Here is a 23403-nt window from a genome sequence, read left to right as displayed (position 1 = left end):
AAGACACGAAGGCCTTTCAGCCCATTTCTAGGTGGCAGTCAAATACCGAGGCCAGCAGAGGCTCTTTGTTCCTGGAGCAAAGCCTACAAAGAGCCAAGAAGCAAAACGGGAACTCACAGCCTCTTGATCCTAAGGTCAGAGAGTTCCTCTGCAGGGTTGGCTCGGTTTCAGAAGGAAAAAAAGAAGGTGCCCATCCAGTTTACTAGAGAGTAACACGTTCCTCCAAAGGGCTGAATGCTTTTAACCATTTTCTGCCACAGCCACCATTTGGAGCTTAAAGATTTGTTGTACCACCTGCAGTGAGTAACTAATGGAAAGAAAGCCCACCAAGGCAAAGATTAAGAGATGATTAAACAAACCAATAACTTTTTAAAAAAGTTATTTAGTTACTCATTCTCAAGCTGGAAGCACAGTCAGTCCCTCTGAGAGCACAACTGGAAGACAATTTCCTAATAACGTAGTTTTCAACTACAGAAATAAAACGAGGACGAATTTGAATAAAAAGCTTGAGCACTTAACAGCTTGGAGCAATGAGGTCAGTGCATATAACCTTCTCAGTTACTACTTCCAGCTTTCTGGAATGTTTTCAGAATTGTAAAACGGTGCAGCTCATCTTTAACTAGAAGTCACCTATCCCAAGTAGAAAGTTTTGCTCTGATTGCTTTCCTTTTCCCTGTAAGCCAACTTTTTCCTTCTCCTGTGTGGAGGGAATATTCCCACTCGATCCATCCATGGCTGCATCCCTCTATCAGCAGCAGGCAGCCACGGGTACTAAGAAAGGACTGTAGCCCTGCTAACGCAGCAGTACAGTAGCTACCTGGCAGCTGCCACAGCAGATTATCCTTCTTCTAATTCTCTCCTAAGCTCAAACAAGTAAAGCTCTATCATCTCCTTCCTGCACATCCCACTTTCCTACTGTGGATGTTCCCCTTCTGGAGGGTGCTTTAGATTTCCAACACCCTCCATGCTCTGATACCTGCTGCTTATACCACTCATCTCTGCAGCAGCATTACCCACTGCTGCTCTGATCCTGGCCCGAGCCCCAGCTCTGTGCTCTAAGGATATCCTCCTGCTGAAGAGGTTCAGTCCTATTCCACAGCTCTGGCTTCCCTGTGCTAACGAGAAAGACATCTGACAGCTATTGCCAGTGTCTGGGCATCATATATACCAAAAAGGCTCTTCTACCTCACCACTTTTGGAAGCTGTTGAAAGCCACAACCAACACATTTTGTTTGTTTTTCCTTCCTAGGTTCGGTCACATCAACTTCTCTGTACCACTTTCCATGTGGCTCCATGGCAGCCCCCATCGCAGCCACCACTTTTCCAGGCTCAGGAAGCCACAACTCAGCCTCCCGGACACAGCTTTGGAATTGTGTCTGCTACAGCTCTGGTCCACTTTCTCCTGCATACCATCTTCCCCAGCTCCCTGCCAAGGTCTCGGAGGCTGTCAACCACCACAGAAATGAACCAGGACAGGCTGATGTCTTGCCAAAGATGCTTAGTGTCCTACTGTCCAGTGTAGGACTGAAACAAAGAAAATTACTTCATAAAATCAGTTATTTCATGGAAATCGAAAAAAAGCCAAAAGCCCCAGGCACTGCTGTGGCAGCATGACAGAAAATTTCTGTCATTTTGTGGTGAAGGACCATTCTACCTTCTGAAGGAAAAAAGATGGCTGAGTTATCTCGTCCCCATCTATCCTGTGCTGACCGAGAGGGCCAGTCATAGATGTAAATTTTACCTTTGTATAACCAAAAGAGCCTTTAGCAGTTGGGCAGACCTGATACTTGTCACTGCTACAAGCTCCCCAAAGCTCGGGCAGCCCTGACAAGCTTCAAGGCCCTGCTGTGGCCGAGCCACCAGCCCACCCCCAAGGGGCACGTCACCTTCAAGGTGACATGCACAAGTGATGCTGGCCTACAGGATGGGCTACTTCAGTCTCGAGAGAAGCTTGCTACATGGAAATCCTGCCACCAGAACCAGGAATACATTTAATCTGAGAGCCTCAGGGCAAATCCCTTCTCCTCTCGACATCTCAGCTTCCCCATCCAGAAAAGTTCGCAAAGTCTGACATTCATGACTGAAAGACACAGCAGAAATGCACAAAGTCACTGAGACAAATGGAAAGACTGGGGCCAACCAGACAATTGCCTCAGATTTTCCAGAGATGGTTATTTATTCATTCCCGCATTGTTTCAGGAGCTCCGAGAAGCCGTGACTGTGATAGAGGTCCAACAGTTGCCAACTGAGTATTTTTCTTTAATCACATTTGATATTGTTCTTAAAGCAGCCTGCCAGCTTCTGGAATCATTTGATTATATACAAGTATTACTTCAAAGCAAACAAACAAGGGATACATTTTTATTTGTTTGTTTCAGTGTTTATAAGTGATATTTTCTATGAATTTGCAGCGTGAAGGAAATTCATGGTACTTATGTTTGGATCTAATTTTCATGAAAATTAAATAAAAACAGAAAAACACCAACCACCCAAATCCTTCCTACCCTCCAGTAATTAAGTTTCCACGAAAAAGAAAAAACCTTGCTAGCCAGCCAACTTTGTTTAGGATATATTTCATAAATCAGGGCTGTTCAGCTTAAACCAGCATAAGCTAACATAAATGAGAAGTGGAAGCCCCACAGCAACTGTTCAGACACCTGAGAGATGACAGCTAGACCCCAAAGCCACATTTGCTGGGCAGAGGGAGAGAGGTTTGGTTTGTATTTTTCTTCCCCAGTTAGATTTTTGAAAGATATCCAGCCTGACTTACTATAGAAGACTGCATGGGAGAGATGGGGAAAAGAGGCAAAAGCAGAAGTGCACCCAGCTGCCTCTCCTGGCTTGCAGGACCCCAATGCACACTGCTGCACTGCAGCACAGACCTGTTTGTAGGATGACCACCAGCACTGAACATACCACTGCTCCACCTTGATCTGACAGATACCTCAGGGACTGCATGGATTGCCGAATGGAGGGGGCATGATGTGCATGGAGTCATACTGCTCAATCTTCCATTCCTCTTTACGTCCTGCTAACTGGAATTTAAGGAAAAAGTTAGTTTTGGATTCTCAGAGGAGTAAGGGAACAGCTGCAGTTTAGCAAGTCACCATCTCCTATTGACAAAAGACTTGATAAAGAAATGAAACATAACTGCAGGCTTAAACCCTTGAAGTTAGAAATCATCATCCTTCCACAGATTTCTTTACATTAGCCTAAAGACAGGCTTAGTTCTAAAGACAGAATACAATCTGATTCTGATTCCCAAAAATGACTTCATCTGTAGGAACACTCAGAAGAGCCACTGATCTAAACAAAAGAGACACACCGATCCTTAAAAATCATCCACACTGAAATAAACAGATTGATTCATTTCATTTCTGGTACAGCAAGCTAGACTTCTTCCAAGTATTTTAGCTAAATTAATATGGGCACCATTCTGGAAAGGTCATGGAAAAAAAACAACCTGAAACAACTGTTCACCGAGACAGAGAAAACAATACCAGAAAAACCCTCACTGTCTTAGCTTGAGCAATAAAGCAGTTTTGAAGTGCCACTATCAAATCAGTAGTATTGCTTCCTTGCTCTCTGTACTAGACACCTAAATCCAAGGGAAATACTGCAGACTCAGAGAGGGCTCAGAGGACCATAACAACAATATTTTGGATGTGAAGACTCTTACTTGAAGGCAGACTGAAGACTGAATAGCAGACTTTAGAGACGAAATAAAAATGTAAAATCGTGACTAGCACAGAAGTCATAACTTCGGTTTCTCTCCTCTTGGTCTCATAACAACAGGGAATTCAATAAAAGCTACAAGTTATAGAGCAGATAAAAATAAGATACTCTCAAAATGTCTAACCAGACTGCAGAGCTCGAAGCCAGAAGCTGTCAAAACCAAAAATGCAAGAATTCCTTCAGAAGTCACCAGACATATATATGGTTAAAAACATCCAAAGATTTAAAAGTCCATGATCAGAACTGTTGGTACAATGTGTTTAACTCCTAAAAATAGTTCCTAAAAGGTAGTAAGAGGTAGAGATAATTAAAAATGCCCAAATCAAAAGGTCACTCCTCATTTTATGAACAGGCTGGCCACAGGAACAGCTGGAAGTCAGTATCTGATGAGGTGGACCAAAAGTCTGAGAGCTGCATGGTCAGACTGACTGTTTTTAATCTCCATTTGACCATGAAAATTGTGTTTTTCAATAAAATATTCACCAAATTAAATAAACAGTATTGAAAAAAATCTTTCACAACCAGCTTGAATTTAAATTAAGACAAAAAGCCTTATCATATGTCCCATTTTCTTTCTGAAAGCACATGAACAAGATCTTCCTTCTCTAATGCTCATCAGATTATCTTCCTTAGCTGTTCAAGAGGGTACAAAATTTAGAATATTAAAAATTAATGTCTTCAAAACATGCCCAGTTTTTCAGAAATACAATTTAATCAGTTTCCTAAAATCACATTTTAGCAGTTTGAACCTCCATAAATTCCTACAATATTTATAATAACAAACAGTACATGCAACCAGCACCAGTTTCAGCACAGAAGCTACCAACATTCTTATGTAAAAAGGAAAAAAAATGGGGTGCTTATTCGTTAATTTGTTTACTGTATCAAATATCCAACCATAACATCTCTTTCATGTTTGCAGTTGACCAAGTGGATATTTGAATCTTTTAATTAAAGATGATTTTTTCTTTCTGACAGCCAGGTAGCTGTTTGTCTTTAGAATTTTCATACCTTCAAAACTAGGATACGAAAAGGCATGATTTAGCAAAATTACCTCATTTGACCTGCAAGGTGTTTTGTTTTTTTTTTTTATAGCCACTGCTGCACTGCACTAATTTCAACAGCTCTTTTCCAGAGCCTTTTCATAAGTGACCTACTGGATGAAGCCACCAGGGCAAGGAGTTTTATGGCCAAATACGAGGTCCCTGAAGCAAAGCACAAAGCTGAATGCCCTCAGACATGGGGGAGGGATGGGGCTAGGTTCTCCTCGTGCATGGTTTCAAGCCTAATGGGCCTAGGGACCCACCACCATGCTGGAGCTCAGACCCCTTCCCTGTGACCCAGGCTGCCTTCCTCAAGGCAGTTAACAAGGATTTAGGTCAAGCACTGATGGACCCCAACTCTACCAGTTTTTTTAAGTCATTTTTATTAAAAGAAACCCAGCTGGCATGGACCAAAACAGGCCCTGGGGATGGCCTGTGAGCCCCCATAGGCCCAAAACCATGGGCTGTGTAGATTGGCTCATTCAGTAGGCCTATGTTTCCATAGGACAATTAAGACCTATAAATCAACCTTGATTCCCAACAATTAACGTTTGCTACCTGCTTTCTGCTTCATGCTGGTCTGCATCATCCACAAAACCCCATTTTCCACGCACACGAAACACTCTTGGAGAAGCTCCTTTCTGCACCTTCAAGTGGACTTTCACAGAATCACAGAATTGAAGGGGTTGGAAGGGACCTCGAAAGATCAAGCCTGACTTTCCTGCCCACTAATGGGTAGGACCAAGAGTTAGAAACAGCTGGTTTTGTGCTTATGTCAAAATTAAACCACATGGATTTTCCTCTGTTCCAATCAAAGCTGGATGTCAAAGCATCCACATTTCTTCCCCTCCCTGGGGTCACTGCCAGCTGCTCTTGAGTTTTGGTGGGCAGGCTGCCTCAGAGTGCAAGAAAATAACAAAATTGTGAACATTTTTCAGCTTTATTTTGGAGCTCACAACATGGAAAGACAGGCTCTCTCTGCCCAAAAATATTTTACAAGCAAGGCAGTCACCTGGCTTCAGTGCAACCATAGTGGGGGATTTCCAACTTGCAACCTTCCCCCCCCCAGAGATGCCCTAAATTGGCATTCAACAAGATTGAGGGAAGCAGCAGAGTTAGCAAAAGGTGACAAGTAGTTGTTTTTGATAAGAACAGTGTCTGCTGAAGCACATCAAAGTAAAAATTCAAGCACTGAATAAACAGCATGTTTATAAGATTTTTCAGTCTGGTCTGGAACAGCTCTAGGCTACTTCTGTCAAAAACTGCTGTTGGCTATGTGGTACTGCTAACTGAGCAAATAACTTCCAGAACTTTGCCACAGACCTATACGCCAAGATGAAAATATATTGAAGTTAAATATGTTGCTGCATATACTTTGGAAGCCAAGGAATTATTTCTGATACAATAGCAGTAGTGTTAATAAGTTAGCACCAAGATGCAAACAGCAGACAGGTCAAATCCTTAAGTCACTCCATAGGAAACCCAGATATGTGCTTGTTTTAGCTCAGAATTACACTGAGACCTCATATGGTCCTTGCTAATGAAATGAGAGGAAGCAGTAGTATCTATTCCCAGTGTAACAGCAGGGAAACCAGATTGCAAGGTTCTTCTGCTAATATGAGTTACTATAGTGTTGTGGGAGCTTTGCACTGTTGCAATAATTGCAGATTTAACAGGCTTTTTCATCCTTCTCACCTTCAAATCCTCTCTCTCAGAACAGCTTAGTGCTGCCATCTACGTTTTTTTTATCCTAACAGTTTTGTTTCTATTTCTTTTTTTCTTTTTTTTTTTTTTTATCCTAACAAAGTTCTTAGCAGACCAACCCACCTGCAACACCACCACCATCTCTTGAGTCTCTACTGTTGGGTCCCCGGGTACACTTATAGCCTGTCACCATAGGCAAAGTTGAAAGCAGAGGAAACTAAATATAGGATTGGATCCAAAATCCTTTTAACGCTAATTTACACTCGAGCCCTCAAAGATGGGGGGAAGAAATAAAATGCAAGCATTAACCACAAGATCATTTTTACAACACTTGCAAATATAAAGGTAGTAAATTCAGGGGGTGAAAAGGTGGTAAAGACATGGGGCATCAAATCTTCAGGACAGTTCTGGAAAGCAGATTTATCTTACTAAAAATGTTATTCAAAGTTTCAGTCCCAGAGGATTAATAAAATTTTTTACAAGTCATTTATTTGCACAGATACTAATACCACTGGAAAAAAAATATATATTTCCAGGCTAAAGGATCTATCATCTGAATAACGAGGCTAAAAAACATCCAGGCTTTTTACTAGGAGACTGCCTGCTGCTGATCAGGCAGGAGCTAGTCTTGATTAATTCTCCACCTCCCTTTTTCATCGCACAAATTTATTTTTATTTTTATTTTTATTTTTTAACTGCATTTTGGAGTGATCAAGAAGCGAAGCCACAGCACCTTTTGCCTTCCATCAATATCACATGGAAAGAGGGGGCATCTATCCCCACTGTGTGCTTCAAAGAACCACGCTGCTGGCGTTGTTCCCCTTCATTCCAAACAAGATAGCCCTAACCTCTGTGGGTTATGGTCTGATCCCTAAAGAGATCATGAAACCTCTTTATTTAGAGTGGTGGTGGGTTGGTGGGTCTAGGTCCATACTTACTTTGCTCCAGTGAGGTGCAGATTTTTGATCAGAGCAGTATAGAATACAAAAAAAAATAAGAAAGAAAATCTACATTTCATTGCAATCCCTTTTCATTAAATAAGCTACTTTTGGCAAGCAACAGACACGCTCTGAATTATTCCCATCTTCATCCAGATGGCCAGAAACGTAACATTGGGTCCCAAACACAGGTCCCTGAACTACATACACAATAGGTATCCACATCCCTACACAAGCCACTCACAGCATGTCCCACATACATGCCAGGAGGGTCCTCCATAGGGAGGAAGATTTTTCTTACTGCCCTGCTTTATGCGTTTCAGCAGAGGCTGTTCGGATCCCTGCCCAGGTTTGCAGTTTGGTCTCCCTGGCTCATATGACCCTGGGGCCTCTGCTGAGGCTGCAAACAAGTCACAGGGGCTCTGGTAGAGTGAATACATTTGTCCACAGGGAACCAAAAGGAATTAAATCACATTATGCACACTGTACCGGGCTGACGAAGGTCACAGATCTGAACTGGGGTAGTCCAACCTTCAGCACAGATGTTAACTTTACAAGGAAGCACCCTGAAAAAGGGTGAGACCATATTTTCAGCAGGGTTTTTTTTTTTTTTTTTGCTTCCTGCATAGGCTTTATTTCATCATGGAAAAGGAATGGGAGAAGAGGAAAAATAAAACAAAACCAAAATATAGTTTTAAAAATAAAAGCCTCATTTCCTAGCTGTCATTCTTGCATTTTGCATGTCATGCCTGAGCATTAGCTGCTGCCAAATGCAAGACGTCAGGTCCATCTGGCAGATGTATACTTCCCTGGCTGCCAAGCATTTCCTTATGATGCAGGGGCTTTACTATCAAGTGTATTTGCAAATTCCAGTCTCCTAAAGGAGCAGGGCTCCTCAACAGCAGCCTCTGCTTTGGAGAGCCCTGGAAGGAGGTAAATGGAGGTACACCTTGGTCACCCAGATTACCTATTGCATTTTCTTGGTATGATGGCCAGTTTCCTGGTAACCAGTGGCTATACCAGCTGGAGGAGACCTGTAAAGAGGTCTTTTTTCTTCAGATTATCCCTAAACAAAATTAAGGATTACTTAGCAAGCAGAGGGGAAACCCAACCATTCAGGCTGACATCATTACTTATTTACATATAAACACAGCCAGGAAATAAGCATATGTATTTATATATAAACAAAAAAAGCTATCTGTACAATGTTTTATACGCTGCTTTTTCATCCAATATTTACTACTTTATTCATCACTTCAGAAAAAACTTTCTCCCCAAGAAATTGGTGATAAAATGCCCTCTGGTGGGCGTGACTGCAGACCTCTACAGCAGCAACCACCTCCTGAATAGTTCAGAGGCTTCAATATATTCTTGGGATTACTATTTTTAATAGAGTGAGACAAAGCACACACTTTCTATCCAGAAGAAACAGAAACACCCCTGGCTAGTGGGCCCATTTTCTACTGCTAAGTATCTAGCTTAAAAGCATTTTAGGTTTCTAATCCAAAGTTTAAAAAGAGAGGAAAAAAAAGCAATTTCCTGTTTAAGCATTCCATGATCCACCTTTTTTTTTTCTTGCCTGTTTAGGATATTTTCTCTTCTACAAATACGACGACAAGAAACTGAAAAGGAAAGTTGCATTAGGTTTTGCTTTGCCTCAGCATAAGAGGTTCTTGTAGACTAGAGCAGAGAAAGGAAAGAAAATAACATTTCCAGAGCTTGCAAATCATTTGTCCTTTTGCAGCTCACGGCTTGGCTAGGAAGGAGGCACTAATTGTACACACAAATAAATGTAGCAGTCCCAGAAAGAGTTTACTGCATAAACAGAAGAGGCAGGGATGGAAAAATCCTCAGAAATAAATTGAAGTTAACGGGATGTGTTTTACCCTTAACATACTCAATAATTGTGGGTGGTGCTTTCATCAATCCTAGGTGAAATAAATCGAAAGAAGGGAACTGGAAGCTTAAGATGCAGTGACTGAAGGGGTAATGCAGCAACTACAGGTCAGGCTGCACGTGCAGCTACTTTGAGGGTATATAAAGAAAAAAAGGAGAGAGACAGACTCTTTGGTAGCACAGCCAACGTGGAGAAGGAGAACCACCAGGCAGAGCCAACTGCACAAGCCTGACCACCTAACATGGCCATCAGAAGCTGCAGTTGTACACAGAAATGGAACAGTACTAGAATAGATTATATGTTTTCCTAGTTTTTTTTATTATTATTATTTATTATCCCTGCTCCCCGAAAAAGAAAAGCTTCAGAGTCACAGTTAAATAAGGAACAGCAGGGTAAAACATTCATAACACATGAAGGAATGTGGAAGAGCTCCACTGTTCTCCCTGAGGTCCTTGGGGAGCCTTCGTGCTTCCATCTCATGCAGGATACGGCACTTTCTCTACTCACCCAGATGGTCAAAAAATTGTTTTCAGCTTCCATAAAAGCAACTTGCAGTTAATTGTTGTTTTATGTTAAGAATATATGTAGCTCAAAATTGCAGATGCATTATATAAATAATGGGGTTAAGCTTTTTTTTTCCTTTTAATATGTTCCTGTGCATCAGCACTTCACTTCTGAAGTGTTCTTGGGCGTAAACAATGGTGCGATTTAACATTTATCCTCCCTTTTTTTACCCTTTGAAAGGAGCACACTGGCAAAAGCCCCTCATTTATTTGAAAACCACTCTAAGTAACACACCCCTGCTCTGTGCAGAGCTCCATCCCTCTCTAGTGGCAGCCAGGTCACATACCAGTGATAAGCCTGCTCCGGGCTTGGCGAACAGATGGTTTTTTAGCTCAGACATTAGAAACTTCCAGCGTAAGATTCAAAGATCCCCCCCATTTGCTCCTTTTTGCCAACAGCCCACCCAAAGGTTCAGAGTTACATTGACAATTTGCTTTGAAGACGGAAGCTAAGAGTTTCAGGGAGCAATGCTGTCACCCGGTGCTGCACTGTACAAACTCTGTCGCTGATTTACAATCATCGCTCTTGCAGACATCCCCAGACATTGTGCTGATTGCAGCTCCAGCTAAACTTATTTATCTCATTAGATAGAGCAAGCCAAGATGAAATACTGTATTTGTGCATGTGGTTATACATGCATAATGCCTGGACTCTACAATTTTGCCTAAAGTCAAAACTAACAGGTTTTCCAGATAGAGATTAGCACTGACATTTCTTGGATCTTACCCTGCTGGTTAGCCTTTTCCTCAAAGAAGCTTTGCTCTTAGAGTAGCAATTACAGGTGTACGTTGAACTATTTTTATTTTCCCTAACCCTTTGAACAAATGTGTGTGTTTATTCGTAATATTTTAACATATAATGCGTGCTACTACGCCTGTCAAGCAGAGGGGAGAGAAAACCACCTTTGTTGTTTGTTTGTATCTTTCAATTTTCTAATCAGGAAGATAGCCCAAAGCTGTACGACTCTGACTGCTTTTGAGTTTAACAGCAACCTTTACGTATAAAAATAGAATTTACCCTTTTTAAAAAATATACAAGAAACATCCTCTTAGGTAGACTTGTGAAGGACAGTAATCAAATTAAAATGTTACAGGTCTACCACTAAAAAAAAAAAAAAACACCAGGAGCTGGCATGTTCTTAATTTCGCAAGGTAATGTTTAGTAGGTGGGAAGGCTTGTGATATGCTGCCATATGCAATGTCATTTCAGGAAGCACCTTAAGGAAATCTGAGCCTGTTCGTGTTTCTCTGAAGATGAATAACTGCATGAGAAATAGCTTGCCCTGAAAATAGGAGGAAATAAGTTAACCAGGACTTCCACTCCGATTACATACAGCAGGAGCCTAACCAGTCTACTGGCTTCTTGAGATCAGAAGCCCAGAGGTACCTAGTGCCTTGATTAAAACACCTCCTCAAGCAGTAGATGCTCCTGCTGAAGCCACACCTGCATTTCCATCCCAAATTAGAGTTCAAGCTTCTCAATGTCACCCAACCGGGTGTCAATTGATCTCTAGCCCAGAGCACCTTACCTGTCAGAGTACTGCCACTGCCTACGCCTCTTCAAATAAAGGAGGCAGCACGGCGCAGGGGTGTGTTTTGTTTGTTTTACTTCCATTATTCTTGAAATACAATACTTCAATAACTTCGCTGTTGCGACCACAAGATTTGTCTAAGAACGGTTTTTAGAAGGCTTTGAAGGATGCTGCTGTGAACTGTTCAAGTGTGATATTGAAACAGTGAGTTTAAGGAAAACTTGCTGCAATTTCTCTTTTAGTGAGCGCTCCCCCTCCTCCTTGCACTCACAAAAGCGCTTTCAAATTTTTTTTTATCTGAGACAGGGGAAAAACAAACCAACCAAAATAAAGGGTATCATGGCAGCAAGCAAGCCACAGCTCTGCTCTTCGTTCCTCTTCGGCTGCATTTCTGTATCAGAGCACAATTTTTGAAGCCAGCCCTGTGTTTTCACAGACTTCAGGCAAGACTTTTTGTTTCCTTACTTCCCATGCCATTTCTATGCTCTATTTTTTCCTCCTGTAAATAACAACTCAAATATCAGCCACAACTTCCCATTGCCATTAAGTTCAGACAGAGATAAGGCTGTGATGTTGCAGAACTACAACTGCCCAAAAGTTTAATCATAAAATTACACTTTTCTTCCAAAAAGAAAAAAAAAAAAGTGCTGGAAAATAGGCTTTACTTTAGGGATTTGATAATCCTGAAGAACATTTATCTAAGATTTCCAGGGTGCCAGATGTAACCTCATTTAATTCAACAGTTTTGGGCCAAGGATGACTTTGGCCCATTTTATAGCGCAGAACGGAGATGGGGGGGAGGGAAAAAAAAAAAAAAAGGAAGGACAAAAGCGTTGGAGTACCTGCACCACACAAACCCAGGAGATCAGAAAGATAAACCTACTGCGCTACTCCCCTTTACCCCCCCTATCTTTTGCAGCCGCTGTCATCTGTGGAGATTTGCAGGCTTTCTTTGACCTTAAGACCTTCACAGTTGAATTTCACAAGCGATTTGTTCCTCAGGGTGCAGAAGCACTGCACAGCATCAGACACATATCGGAACGTGTCAGCTCCACAGGTGTTAACTAGTTCAGGATTTGGTCCGCAGTTCAGCAGCTCTGGTGACAATTTACACATCAAGATCAACCGGGAGGTTCCCCAGAAGGTCCCACACCACATACCACGCTCTTATTCGCTCTAGGCAGTTTTTAATCCAATATCATTACATTTGCTTGCAGTCTCAAGGCTGAGACTTCAGAAAGCAGGAGGGTGTTTTTCACCCCAGGCTTGTACAGAGCCCATAAGAAGCATAATAAAGTGTTGGCACAGGCAGCAAGCCTCACGGCTTCTGAGTTTGAGATTGGGCATTCAATCCAGCCAGCACAAAATCCAGACTAGTATCAGCGCGAGATAAGAGTTAACTCACAAAGAGATCAAATCCAGCTCATTTATGTCTATGCAACATCGATTTCTAAGAACTACATGTGTGTAACCAAGAGCAACATTTGATCTGAAGCCTAATACCTTGATGTCCAGCTATTATAAAACAGAAGCAAAAAAAAAGTAGCTACAAACATTTGACTGATGTTGCCTGCAAGCGGGGCACCGCAGAAGGCTGCGCCAGCGATTTATATTGACAGTATTAAGATGGGACATGGCAAGCCTCACTATTAGAAGTAATTGTACAAATATTTGGAGTTCTTTTTTTTAAGAACAGAACATGGGGAAATACAATACAAAGCCACAGACCAAGGAACAAGCTACTACATGCAAATACATGCGAGCTTCTCCCAAGTTAATTCTCCTCTTAATGCAATATCGATTGGTATATTCAACGTTAGAAACATGAAATGTTGGGGAGGGGGGAGGAAGCAACACCCTGAGAACTGTGAGTTTTGCTTAAGTTATAAATACTTTCCTCATATGATCAGCCAGAATTATAATAAGGAGGGCAGTGAAGTATATTTAACATTTCGCCTTGTGCTGCATTAGTAATTCTGTCAGAGGTGACCTGGAAATGTTAGCTTCAGACTTTCTTCACCCTTCACCTGAAGCAGCCTTTTTCATGACCTCTCGTCACACCATATCCTTGCTATAGCTGGCATTTCTCTGCTCCCAGTGGGATACACTACAAGGTGTCCTTGGTACTGTCTAGGCATTTCAGGTGCAATCTATCGAGCTGTTTATGGAACGGACAGGGGCAGGTGGGGAAGTGGGAACAGTATTGGACAAGTGTCTCGAAGTTAAGCAAGTCACTCAGGGGGGAAAAAAGGAAGAAAAAGAAGCCATGTACCAAAATCTGTCTTCTGATTCTAAAACATCAGTTAGATTCAAGAACTGTGTACAGCCCTACTGTGAAGGGGGAAGACAGGGTATGCATCCAGAAAAGGACAATAAACACTCAAACTACTCTATTGGAATTTAAAGGAGTTGTACGAATTTGACATTTCTTATAACAAAGGACTAGCCTTGAAGAAAGCAGAGTATTCCACAGATATGATGGAGAAAATCTGGATAGGCTTTGTTGTACCTATTCCTATCCCCAAGGAGGGGGATAGGAATAAGGGGGGAAGAAGAAGAAGAAAGTTTCAACTTCATGGTAGCTTTCACTGACATGGATCTTCCATTTCTCAAACAGAACCCTCAAAATATAAAGGCTGTCATGCAACCAGGAAGCCACTCATTCCCATCATCCAGGAACTGCCATCTATCCCGGCATCCATTACTACCCACCCAACTGTAGGGAAAGGTGTTCCTTCAATCCTTTTCCTCCTGTCACTCACAGCATCCTTCTGAGATAGCCCTTATATCCTCCAATACGTCTTATTAAAAGAAGTCGTTCAGAAAAGGGCAGAAGACAAAAGGAAAAACAAAAAATTCAAAAGAGAACCAACTTTCACTGCTTCAGAGTTCCCAACCTCGATACTTCAAGTAACAACAGCATCAGGCTCAACAGCTCTGCTCAACTGCCCCCAAATCCATAGTTTAGAATCTAAGCACAGCCAAAGGGCTGCTTCATAGCGTATAGTCGAGACAGGTGACTTAGTTTATACACTTTACATACACACACACTTCTATGCTCTACCCCTTCCCAAAAACATAAGGGGTTTTCATCCAGAGTTAGCAACTTCTCCCCGCCCTGTTCCCAAACTTCCCGATGGAGTAAGGAGTAAACTCAGTAAGATATTGCAGAAGTTCACGGTTATTCTGTAGCACTTGATATAGTTTCAAAAGCATTTTCCAGACATTTATATACCCGACAACATTTTGTAGTATGAAGTGTTCCAACTTGGCATTTCTTCCCCACTCTTGGCAAGCAGGAGAATAAAATTGACAGAAAGTTGAAAAATGAAGTTTTTGAAATACACAATATGTTAGGAATCATTTAATGAATTCAGGTGCTCAACAAGCTACAAATCAACAAAAATTTGCAATACATATATATTTCAAAGCACAGGTAAACACAGCTGCAGCCACTTTAAAGTTATTTCATGTCATATAATTATTGCGATGAACTTTCTGAACTCTTTGCCCTCTCTTCTTTTGATCTGCAGTTTTCCCAGCCACAGGTAAACTAGTGGCATTTAAATTCTTCTTTCTAATTAAGGAAAACAGCATGGTTAAATCTCAGACTGAAAAGAGAAACTTTTCTTTGAGTAGCTACAGCATGCTGTGATCTGCAAACCCACTACAGCAGCATTCACAGACCGAAAAAACAAAATCCTCTAACAAGGTCTGACAAAGCGTATCTCAGAGCAGAATTATCTGATTTAAGTATTAATTACTCATCAGCACAGACTTTAAGAAGTATCTGAAGCAAAAGCTCTTACAAATCATACTTTAAATCTCAGGTTTCTACTGTCCATGTTGCAATGCAAACAACAGTTTTGTTTTTGCAGTTTTTTTTTTTTTTTTTGTTCCATTAAAAAAAGTCAAGATGGATAATGAGTCTTTTCTCAAGGTTAAAAAATAATCGGTGGATGTATGATTTAAGTCCAGTTGAACAGATCGGGCACATCTTGAGCTTGAGACCTACAGCAGCAGTATTGCCTCCGATACTTCTATGAGAACTTGAGGGATTCTTCTCAGCATCTCCCAACTACATACACAGTCCAAGAAAGCAACTTCTACAATACCTGTGTCTCATGGCTCTCAGTTAACAGGAACATTGCAGAGGAATCGCATCAGTCAGATTTTCTTGCAAACTGCTGCACTGAATGAGTTCCAAAAGGTAACCCCTAGAAGTCATCTGATTTTTCTAAGTCAAAAGCCATTTTACCGATATTTATGTAGACTCCAGAATTTGAGACAATTTGACACAAACTGTACGTTTGTGCGCTCCAGTAAGGCAAACCAAACAGAACCTGAACAGAAGTCCCGGCGCTTAATATCACCTTTTGCTCGCTATTTTATTGGATGGCAGTGAATTAATAAAAAAACAAAACAGTGCAAAAGGAATCCTGAATTCATTACAAAAACTCTGTCTTTGTCTGTAGTTGGAGCAGACTGCTTCAGTGAATCAATATTATCATTACAAGCCAGCATAAGCTACCTGAAGTTTAAGACCACTGAAAAGCCATGCATTTTTCTGATGTTAATGCCAACGATGGCAAAAATCCAAGTTCAGGATATTTGAAAACCTAGACCTGAGCATCACAGATGGAAAAAAAACACAGCAGCACATAAAATTAAGGAAAATGGTCCCATGGTCTAGATATTCTAATCCACAACATAAAATTATTTATGGAAGAGTGTGACTAGGAATTCAGTTCCTGTCATTTATCAGATGGTCAAGACAGCGCAGAGGTAAGCGGCTGCATAATAACAGCACTAGGAAGGCTTCTCGGGGCATCTCTGGTATCAATTTTCTCCAGTCCTATTTTAGCCCTAATAGGTAAACAGTGCATATTCAAAACCTGGGAAGCGTTGACTTTTAAAAACCTGACAGCAAGGCGTTCCTATAGAGATTTCTAATCTATTTCCTTTTAATCTCTCCCTTTATAGCGGAGGACGAGTTCTTTGTACTTCTGGTAACAAAGGCAGCACAGAAGTGACAGAAGCATGTCAAAGCTGTTTACATTTCATACGGCCTCGTACGCGGAGCTGCTGTTGGCAGGGCACTTCGCCAAGCAGCAAGGAGCCCATTTTCCTACAATGAACTTCCTACAAGAGTTTGGCATCACTCGGTACGGCAAAACCCTTTCCCCTCCCCATGCAGGGCTAAGCTAACCCAAATCCAGAAAGAAAGAGTTTCATTTTTAAAAGAAGTGATGCAACAAAGGGTTAATACCGTAATTTCAAAGACCTTCAAGTATATTTAAAGCAAACTTAACTGATTTGTATTGCTGTGGGCTTTATGATAGAGGTCAGGATGAAACCTATTGATACAGCCCAGTTTGCATGGAGAGACGAACACATTAAGGAAGTAAATACAGGCATAACTCACATAATTTAATGATACTGTATCATATTTATTAAGGTTACTGAATCAGCACGCTGCAAGGCCAAATGTTGCCAAATGGAAGAACTGAAATGAGGAAAAGAAGAAAAGAGAGCTGAAGGGCCAAATAATTTGCTAACCCACACTGAGACTTCAGCCAGCTAAAAGCCTTGATTATGGCACAAAGAATTAATGGTCTGAAAACGATGCAGACCTCTGTGGTGCATTATGAAGCTGATGCTCTGCAAACAGGAGCTTCAGGATCAGAACCTCAGCTTTCCTGACTGCCTGGTCCTGTCACCTCCGACAGCAAACCCAAGAGGATGAGCGTTGTCTGCAGGCAAGTTGTTGGGAGAACATCCATCATACCATGCTCAACCTGAAGGTGAAGAAGGGATGGTTGACGAAGGGATGCTTAAACACAGCTAACATTGAAAATACTCCAGAACTCAGAAGTACAAAAAAATAAAAATTGGTTTTAAGATTAAAAGAAATCCCACAGCAGGGATATAATAGATAGGGTAGAGGGCTAAACAAGACAGGGCAGACTGGAACGTTCCTTTACTTTCACACATCTAGGGGAACTTTTTCCCCTAAAGCTGTGTGTGAGCTCCTACCGCAGCACACGAAGCTCAACATGCAGAAAAAGGGGAGAGAAAAAAAAATGTATATATTAAAAATACACTTTTTCCTGTGCTTCAAAAGACATGGCTGCATGGGTTTTTCGGAACTAAATTAAAAGGTCAGGAAAACAAGTAGGCATGGACAAGACTGAACTGAAGATGAGCACAGAGAAGCAGCAGCGGGATGAGCACCAGGGACTGAAAATAGTTCAGGGCCCAATCCTGGCCCCAGCTCAAGCGGGGCCGAAGGGGAACGGCTGCCATGGAAGCGATGGATGGAGACCTGGGAGCAGGAGGACGCATGGGAGCGGAGCGCTATCGGTGAGACGAGCACAGCCAGCCTGGGGATAATGAATTCTCCTCACAAACTGGCATTAAATGTGCTAGCACCAGGTATGGTTCACAGCAAACCCAGAAATCACATCTAATTTCTAGACGAGTCATTACGGGCGGGCACGTCCCTCTCCTTTCATTGAGAGGATTTCCAGTCACCACGCACGCTATGTACTTTTTATTGCTGTTTGAAGAATAAGAGCAGCCACCCTGACAAAACGCCAGCCTAGAAGAAGGAGGAAAAAAAAAAAAAGAAAAAAAAGAGGTGGTTACTTTCTTCTTTCGAGATTTCTGCTCCTAAAAACCAAGTGAGCGAGGGAAGGGTTTGCTTCTGCACACAACCACTTTTTGTTCCAGCAAGACTTCACCAAAATCTCCTTCGCTAGGCTGTGCATTTAATATATTGGGCACGTGAAGTATGACCATCACTCATTAGAAATGTAATTAAAAAGTGACAAAACTGGATCCCCCCCTCCCCAGCGTGCAGATGAAAACCAGTAACCCTGACTCTATTTGTAACCATGACAACTATAGAATATTTTATTTCAGTAATATAATTCACACCCAACGTTTGCTCATAGGTTTTGTTGTTAAGGGGAAGGTTGACACGCTGTGCACACATTTCATAAGCTACCGGAGACAACAAATACAGAGAACTCGGGCAGTGCTCGGGATCGAGAACCCGGTACGTGTTTCATCACTCGTTTGAGACCCTCTGCAGGAAGCTAAATGAGCACGAACAAAAATCCAACCAAATTAAGCGGGAATGGTCATCACTTGCAAGACAACAACTCGGTACAACTGCATGTTTTCTGACTTTCAAATAAACTGCAGCGACATGCCTGTATTTTAGGAGAGGTACTAACTCAAGCCCTAAACTTTAATTTTCAATTAAAATATATTTTTTACTCCCTGTTAGGAAACACCAGAATAGATGCTACTGGAAGAGGTACCTATACGAAGGGAGGCAATGAAAGACGTGGTTCACATATGCTGGCTAAGTCTTATCCTGGATGGGTCACTAAATTATTTGCATAGCTCCCATATTTCATCTTAAATTGAGGACAACTTCCATAAATACACACAATGAAGACAAGTTATAAGAACAAAAAAAAAAAACCTGTACATTATTCAGAGAAGATTAAACAACCTACTGAGCATAACTAAAGTTTGACGCAGATAAATGTCAGTGTAAAATATGGTTGTACTTTATTTTTCTCCACACAGGGAAAAAAAAAAAAAAAGAACAAAAACCATTAGCAGCTTAAAGCAGAATATAACTAAAATAAAAAGGCAGACACACACTGTTGCTTTGTTTTGGAGGAAAGAAAATTACAAATAAAGCTTGCTGGAATACTACGCCTTCCCTCACACAGATCATAACATCTATCAAGGAGGATTTAAAGTTTCAGCAGATTGCTAATTATAAGAGACAGTAATACTATTATCTGCAGTCACCTTAAAGGTGCAGCAGGTTGATTTTGAACTCTCTCAAAACTGACCTCAGACGGGTACCCCAATAAATGTTTTATCGCTGCAAGGCTCACACACAACCACACATACACACTTGCTCTGTTGTTTTAAAGAAAAAGCAAGGGAAAAGAAAGTTTCTCCATTTATCAGGAATGCAGTATATGTAATATTCCATTAAAACAAATAAGCCTTAAGCAGACGTGCACGCTTCTTTCTTTTCCCCTTCATTGATGGGAAAGTGAAGGACCCCCCTTTAACCCCGTTAGCAGAAGGCTCCGTTTTTGTGAGCAGTTTTCACGTAGAACAAACAAAAGGTGAGCAGCCAACTGCATCACCAGGGCTCCAAATTTTCGGTGGTGGCGGGGAGGCTGATTTCTCCGTAGCATTCTAGGAACGTTTTCGGCTTCGTCAATGAAGCCGAAGGGTGGAAAACAAAATATCTCAGACCACGAGCAGACAGTGTTGGTGAAGTGTAGGAAAACCAGCACCAGCCATCCCCACAACTCCCTTCCTCCAGACCTTTTTCCACCCTCAGGGGAGGCAAAGGAACCCGAACCCGAGAGCCCAGGGCCCTCGGACCTGCATCCCCACACAAGGACAGCCAGTCACACCGGCTCAATGTCAAAATAAAAAAAAAAAAAATAATAATTAAAAAAATAAAGAAAAGTAGCTTTCACCTCCCATCCTAAGCCAGCCCTTCCGAAAGCAGGTACCCAGGGGATGCGCCTCGGTGCTCCTACCGGAGCCAGGCAGCACTTCGGCTGAGAGATAAGTTGCAAGAAAACAACCCGAAATAAATAAATAAAAGTGAAATAAATACAAACCCAACCACCCTAAAGCGCGGCGAGAGGGAAAACCCAAGAGCAGCCAAACACAACCTCCCACCGGCGGGGACCGGCACACGGCACGGAGCGGGGAAAAAACGCCAAAGAAGTGGGGTTTTTAAATACGTATTTATATATGTTTATATATTTTAAGGGAATATTCAGCCGAGAAGTTGCTGCCACGAAACCGCGCCGAGGGATGGGGATGGGGGCACGGGGAGCCGGCGGCGGGTGGGCGCCGATCGCTTCCCGGCGGGTTTGGGGTGGCGATGGGGGGGGGGATGAGGACATAAGGGGGGTGATAGGGACAAGGGGGTGGCGATGGGGACACGGGGAGGGGACGGGGACACGGTTATCGTGGAGGAGAGGAGGGAGGCGACAGGGACAGGGCTGCGCGGGCAAGCGCCAGAAGTTGCGGGTGCGCAGCGAGGAGGAAGGGGAGGGGGGGGGCACAAGATGGGGACCCCCTTCCCTCCTTTCCAAAAGGATTTAACCCCCCCAAAAAAACCCTGGGAGGCAGCACACCGCCTGTTATTCCATCTCCATGAATAAGCCCGATCACCAACCCGGCGGCGCTCGGGGGGCTGCGAGGGGAGGCACGCAGGAAGTTTTCGATGCGGGCGCAGGCGCAGGCTGAGGTGAGGGGGGGGAGGTTGGCGGCGGTGAAGGGAGGGAATGGAAGGGGTTGGGGGGGGGGGGGGGAGGAAGAAAGAAGAGAGAAGGAGGCAGAGGCTCCGCGGGCGCGCAGCCGCCGCTTACCTCCCTCCGCGGGGGGCGCAGGGAGGCCCGGGGGCCGCGTCGTCAGGCGGCGGGAGGCTGCGCGGCGAGGGGAGGCTGCGGTGGTTTGCGCATCGCAGCCCCCGCCGCTTAACGCAGAGCCCAGCGCGGAGCCGGCAGCCGGGAGCCGCGCTGGAGGCCGGGCAGGGAGGCTGGGCGAGGAGGTGGCGGTGTTAGAGGCTGCTGGTGGCGGTGGCGGTGGTGGTGCGGAGCAGCGGGCATGCTCCCGTCTGGCCGCCTTCCCCTCACCTACTGCCCGCTTTAGCCGCGGAGGGAGGAGGCCGGGGTGCCGGGGAGAGGGGCGGGCCGGGCCAATCGCGGAGGAAGAGGGAGGTGGAGGAGGCCGGGCCGCTCCGCCCTGCACGGGCCGCCTTCCCCGGCCTCCCTCCCTCTCTCCCTGTCGGCCTCCCTCTCTCCCTCCTCCTTCCCTCTCCCCCTGCCTCTCTCGGGAGCCTCCCCCCTTGCAGGCGGCAGCGGGGCTCTCCCCTTCCATCTCCCCTTCCATCTCCTCGTCCCCTCGTCTTTGCCCGTCCTCCGGGCCGCAGCCCTGCGTGCAGGTGGCAGGGAGCCTCCCCCCAGAGGTCACCCGGCTGCCTCCCAAAGTAGCCTCGTAGTTGGGAAGAAATCTTACCCCGCTTTATTAAATCATCTCTCTCCGGGGGCGTGCTCCAAAGCCTCTTGAAGTCCACGGGAGTCTTTGAATAGGTCGGTACGATTCGCTCCCGACAGGGCTTCTTTTTTTTTCTTTTTTTTTTTTCATCCTTCTTCTCCTGTTAAATATCCATCGCGCTTGGAGTCACTACAGATTTTACGCGTGGAAATCTGCATCTGTCTCTCTATTCTGTGTAATCTTGTCTCCGTGCGTGCCGCTTTGTAGTGAGCTTTCTGATGTGCACGCAATCTGCATATGCTGTAGTTTTACCCGCAGAACACTTTGTCGCTTTATATTTCCTGCGAGCATAAAAAAATAATAAATAAATAAAAAAAATAAGCTTAATAGAATTCTCTTTTTCCGTACTTTTCCAGTTCAAGACGCGTCGTGGGGAAATGCACGCTCCGCCGTGTTGGAAGGGAGACGGCGGTGCCAAGTGACAGCCGAGCGAGGCAGAGGGAAGGAAGGCAGGGGAGCGGGCAACCCACGGAAATGGGCGACCACACGATGCTGAGAAGAAGGGACACGACGCCTGGTAGGAGGCAGGGTGCAGCGTTAAAAGGGCTGTTTCCCTTTTCCCCCTTCCCAACCTTGCAAACAACCCGAGAGTCCCTGATTGCAGCGGGCTAAAACGTTTCTAAACCCAGCCGTCGTCATTAATATTAGAATGCTTTTAGCAGAACATGGCCTCGCTTCGAAAACAGGAAGGCTCCATGCGTTTTTGTCCTTAATCCATCATGTATCAGCGCCGAAACCTCCAGCCCGGCGCATGGCGGTGGAGTGTGAGGGTCAGAAGTTCACAACAGTTTAAATCTGAATTATTTAGCAAGCACACACATGACACACTCTTCCGATTTCCACGCAGCTTTTTTTTTTTCTCCCTTCCCCTGTTCATTTCCTTCCCTCTAAACACGAGAGCCCCGTTCGCTGTTATTTGCCCTGGCGCGGTGTTATTTGCCCAGCATATCCAGTTGACCCAGAATCCGACGAAGCCGAGGAGAAGAAGTCTCGATGGGACTGTTGACCTAACAAGTAGCATGTCAGTCTCCCGGTGGCATTTGAATGTTCTCGCAGCGAATGCTTTGAGACAGGAGAGAGCATAAAGCCGAGTTTCTTTGGAATCCTTAATTAGACACAGTGATTTTGGAGGACTGGTTTCTGCCGCTATCCTCTAGTGCCTGGTACTTTGTTTTGCGACCTTGAGGTTAAGGGTACCAAGCAGCCCTGTTTATTTTTAATAAAATCTTACAGTTATATGAGACAGTTCTAGGTTTTATTTATTTTTAGCATAAGTGCTTCCATCTTATCTGCCTTGCAGGTTTATAGTAAGGATTTAGCTAATATTTGGACAGCACTTTTAAGCTATGAAGCTCTATGGGTCTATTATACTGACCATTTTCTGGGGTTTTCGTTTTAGGAGTGTACTTTCGTACAAGATAAGAGCGTACTCTTTCAGTTCAGATAGATAGAGCTCAAATCTTGACCTTAGTTTTCCCCTCAAATTTTATTAAATGCCCAATTTACAAATGCTGACATAGGGTCAGATTCTGATTTTACTTCTAGGTATAAATTTCAAATAATTTCTTGATCCTCAGTGACTTGATTCTAAATCTAAACCAATTTAACTCAAAATTCAAGCCATAATTGTCACAAAGAAAAAGCATATAATTACATTAAATACAGTATTCTACATTAATTTTCTTGCCTCAATTTTCTTATTTTAGCAACTTCATTAATTTCAGAAGAAAGTGCTTCATTTTATTTTATTTTTTAATTATTATTCCATATTTTTCTACTCTGTTTCTGAGAGGAGGGCATCTACATGTGGGCTTTGTCGAGAGGCACAGGTGGAAGAAATATGATTTGGGGCATCGCTCTCATGGTTCAGTG

General features: G+C 43.3%; 1 protein-coding gene and 1 long non-coding RNA gene across 9 annotated transcripts in view; one reads left to right on the top strand and one right to left on the bottom strand.

Annotated features, from left to right (window-relative positions):
• KLHL29 (kelch like family member 29) overlaps positions 1 to 21312 on the bottom strand; it is a 389115-nt gene extending 367803 nt beyond the window's left edge. For 6 of the 8 annotated variants that reach the window (XM_068678722.1, XM_068678723.1, XM_068678736.1 and 3 more), the window contains exon 1: positions 20844 to 20862. The gene's annotated coding sequence lies outside the window, so the exon portion shown is untranslated. Of the gene's footprint in view, positions 1 to 20843 lie in introns of all 8 variants that reach the window. The other 2 variants (XM_068678729.1, XM_068678733.1) reach the window with 2 other exon arrangements.
• On the top strand, positions 21209 to 22772 carry LOC137854830 (uncharacterized). The gene is made up of 2 exons (XR_011095416.1): positions 21209 to 21566; positions 21888 to 22772. It is a non-coding gene; the product is annotated as an uncharacterized lncRNA (long non-coding RNA).
• The last annotated feature ends 631 nt before the right edge of the window (positions 22773 to 23403 follow it).

Source organism: Anas acuta, chromosome 3, assembly GCF_963932015.1.
Source record: "Anas acuta chromosome 3, bAnaAcu1.1, whole genome shotgun sequence".
Classification (NCBI taxonomy): Eukaryota; Metazoa; Chordata; class Aves; order Anseriformes; family Anatidae; genus Anas; species Anas acuta.
The sequence above is the reverse complement of the archived record's forward strand: the minus strand, read 5'-3'. Positions and strand labels throughout refer to the sequence as shown.